The sequence below is a fragment of the Petaurus breviceps genome, unplaced genomic scaffold (assembly GCF_028583685.1).
Source record: "Petaurus breviceps papuanus isolate PSGF00001 unplaced genomic scaffold, PetGlider_PUasm1.0 175, whole genome shotgun sequence".
Classification (NCBI taxonomy): domain Eukaryota; kingdom Metazoa; phylum Chordata; class Mammalia; order Diprotodontia; family Petauridae; genus Petaurus; species Petaurus breviceps.
Genome location: NW_027185764.1, coordinates 3,439,827 through 3,444,151, shown reverse-complemented (window position 1 = coordinate 3,444,151; position 4,325 = coordinate 3,439,827).

The following is a 4,325-nucleotide window of genomic DNA, read 5'->3' as shown; positions in this document are numbered from 1 at the left end:
AGGAAGGGAGGGAGGAAGGAAGGGAGGGAGGGAGGAAGGGAGGGAGGGAGGAAGGAAGGGAGGGAGGGAGGAAGGAAGGGAGGAAAGAAGCAATGTATTGTTCCTACCATGTACCAGGCCCTGTGCTAAGCACTTTACCATTATTATGTCATTTGATCCTCACAACAACTCTGGAGGCAGGTGCTATTATTATCCTCATTTTACAGATGAGAAAACTGAGGCTAAAAGCAAAAAAAATTAAAGTCAGATGAACTCAAATCTTTGACTCAATACCTGCACTCTATTTACTGTACCACCACAGGCACTAACAATTGGAACAGTCAAGAAAGGCTTCCTGTGCAGAACATGAAATTCATGTACATTCTGTCATCTGAACCTCACAACAACCCAGTGACTAATACAGCGCTAGCATTATTTCCCACAGTGTATAGAAGAAGAAATTGAGGCCCACCTAATAAGTGACTATGCCAAGATTCAAGGTGAAATCCTGACTCCTAAGAAACATTTGATTTTCATTACACTCTCAGCCTCTTCAAGATATATAGAATTACAGAATCTCGGTGTTGTAAGGAACCTGAAGGGCCCGTCTGACCCAACTCGCCCCTGGACACGAAAGCATTTCCCTTAAGTCATTTTCTAGGCTTTGTTTGGAGATCTTGAGTGAGGAGGAATTCCCAGTTTCCTAAAGGAGTCCATTCCACCAGCTAAAATCGTTAGGAGGTTTGGTTTATATCAAGCCTAAATCTGCCTGTCTGTGACCTCCATCTATCATCTAATTTGCCTTAGTTCTGCCCAGAACAAACTGATTCCCACTTCCACTTCTTACACCTGAGATAGCTCTCATGACCCCCCTTAATTCTTTCTTCTCCAAACTAAGTATCTCCAGTTCTTTCAATGGATCCTTTTAATACTGAAGCCCTCCGACATCCTGGGAACTCTCCTCGGGATACCCCATAGCTACCCTAGCTTATCAATTATGTTCTATGTTCCAGTCAATGTGTGCACTTTAAAATATTATCTCATGGGACAGCTAGGTGGTACAGTGAATAGAGTTCCGGCCCTGGAGTCAGGAGGACCTGAGTTCAAATCCGACCTCAGATACTTAACACGAAAACTAGCCATGTGACCTTGGGCAAGTCTCTTAACTCCAATTGCCCTACTTTCCCCCCTCCAAAAAGCAAAAAGAAAAACCTAAAAAAATATATATTATCTTATTTGATCATCACAACCCTGAGAGGTAGGTGCTATTACAATCTCCATTTTTCAGATAAGGAAATTGAGGAAACTAGCAGCTAGACGGTTCAATGGCTAGTGTGCTGAACTCAGAAGAACTAAGTTCCAATCTCTTTCAGACACTTACTAGCTGGATGACCCTGGGCAAGTCACTTAACCTCTGTTTGCCTCAGTTTCCTCAGCTCTGAAATGGGGACAATAATATTAATTACTTCCCAGGGTTGTTGTGAGGATTAAATGAGATAACATTTGCAAAGCATTTAGCACAATGCCTGGTACATAGTAGGTGCTTAATGAAAGTTTATTTCTTTCCTTCCTACTTATCTACTTAAATGTGGTACCAAGAACTGAACCTAATAAATAATTATTCCAGATGTTGTCTAATGAGAACAAAAATGGGTGTCTCCCTAGTTTTGGTCATTGTGTTTCCCTTACTGTGGACTAAGAACATGTTAGCTTTTCTCTTTTAGCTTTTCATATTGCTCATTTGACTCTTTGAGCTTGTCCTAAAGGCACCAGATCTTTTCAGAAGGACCTAAGCACACCTCTCCTGCTTCTTGTCTTGAGGTACTTTTTTTTTTTACTGAAGTATAAGTATAAATTTTCACCTTATTTGATTCAGTGCAATATTATGGCTTGTAGAGATAGATGTATTTTGATCCTGACTCTGTCATCCAAAATTTTAGCTGTCTTTCCTAGCTTTCTGTTATTGGATAAGTACATCATTCTATGCTGCTATAGGTAAAAATGTGAAAAAGTCCAAGACCAGGTACAAGTTCCTTTGGCACTCAAGTCAAATTAAGGCAACAAATATTTTTAAGAATCTATTTAATGTGCCAGACATTGGACTAAGTCTGGAGATATAAAGAAAGGCAGGAAGGGGAAATTAAAGCACAGTCCTTGATATTAAGGCTTTCACAGTCTAATGTGAAACAACATGCAAGCATCTATGTACAAACAAGATAGGATATATACAGGATAAATTGCAAATAACCTCAGGGGAAGGTACTAAGATTAAAGAAGATGGGGAAAGGCTTCCTACAGGAAGTGGAACTTTAGTTGGATCTAAAGGAAGTTAGGGGATCCCGGAGGTAGAGATTAGATTAGAGGGCCTTCCAGGCATGGAGGATAGCCAATGAAAATGCCCAATGTAAAGAGATGACCATCTTGGGAGTAAGTTGTAAGAAGACTATACAGGTAGGAAGGTGGCAAGTTATGAGGAAGTTTAAAAACCAAACAATTTCATACTTGATCCCAAAAGTGATAGGGAGCCACTAGAGTTTATTGAAAGGGGGAGGCTGGGGTGATATGGTGGACCATGAACTTTAGGAAGGTCAATTTGATAGCCCTGGAGTATAAAGAAGATATTGGGGTAGGAAGACCAATCAAGGAGTTGAGGGATGAAGTCATGAAAACCTTTGATGGGGTGGTAGCAGTGTTACCAAAGAGTAAGGAGTTTATAAGAGATACTATCAAGATAGAAATGGAGAAATGACAGGACTTAGCCACTAATTAGATTTGGGGGCAGGCGGAGTTGAGAAAGAGCAATGAGTCAAGAATGACATAGCTAGGTGTGAGCCTGGATGACTGGGAGGATCAAAGGTCAAGAAGGATGAGGTTTGAGAAAACATCATAAGATTTGTCAACTAAAAGATCATTGGTAATTTTGGAAGGGACAATTTCACTTGAATGATGAGGCTGGAAACCATCCTGAAGAAAGTCAAGAAGAGAGTTGTCTCCATAATTTTCAAGCTGATTTTTTTAGTTAGCTTTTTTTGGAGGGCAGATGGGGTTAAGTGACTTGCCCAAGGTCACACCGCTAGTTTGTGTGTAAGTGTGTGTTAAGTGTCTGAGGCCAGACTTGAACCCAGGTCCTCCTGACTCCAAGTCCAGTGCTCTATTCCCTGTGCCACCTAGCTGCCCCTCAAAGCTAATATTGAACTATTGGTGTCTCCCTCTTTCTGTCCTACCATTTAGCCCATTCTAGATCACATACCTGTATGGTTGACTTTTACGTGTCTCCTCCCTGTCTAAAAGAATAGCGTGGGAGACTTTGTAAAAGGCTTGCCTAAAAGTAGAAATAAATTATATTCACATTACCCTGACCTATCAATTTAATAACTTGTCAAAAGAGGAAATGAAATTTGAAATGAGCAGTTCTTAATGGAGTCATTGGGTTCTTTGCAATCGCCACTTCCTTTTCTACACATTCACTAACTGTCTCGTTAATAATTTCTTTCTAAATTTTGCCAATAATTAAAGTCAAGCCTCCCAGGAAGAGAAAACAGATGCTAAATAAAAGCTGAGTTTTGTCTCGTCTCCATCATTCGTTATCTTCATCCACCCCCATCCTCCATCTCTTCTTGTTGTTGGGTCATTTCAGTCTTTGTGACCCCATTTTTTGGAGTTTTCTTTGTAAAGATACTGGAGTGGTTTACTATTTCCTTCTCCAACTCATTTTATAGATGAGGAACTGAGGCAAACAGGGTCAAGTGACTTGACCAGAGTAACACAGCCGGTAAGTGTCTGAGAACAGATTTGAACTCATAAAGATGAATGTTCCTGATTTCAAGCCCAGTGCTCTATCCACTGCACCTAACTACCCTATTGGTATCCACCTTTCCCCAAACACTGCAAAAAGCAACTGAAAAATTATTTGTTACTCTGAGCTTTTATAATCAACTTCCCTCTTCTCATTCTGACTTTTGCACTTTGGATGCTATTCTTATAAGACCATGGCATATTTTTTTAACACATATTCAATTACCTCTTCTTACTTCTATCTTCTATATATAGCCAATGTCTAAGTTGGTTAATGTGCAACTTCCTTGGTCTCCTTAGGCAACTCTACATGTTTTCATCATGGAAGCAGTATGGTATAGTAGAAAGTGGCCTGGATTTGTAATCAGAATACTTGATTTCAAATCTTATCTCTTGCTCTTACTACCTGACTTTAAAGTCAGTCAATACTTTACAAAATAGGGGTGGCTAGGTGGTACAGTGAATAGAGCACCAGCCTTGGAGTCAGGAGGACCTGAGTTCAAATTTGACCTCAGACACAACATAAAAACTAGCCATGTGACCTTGGGCAA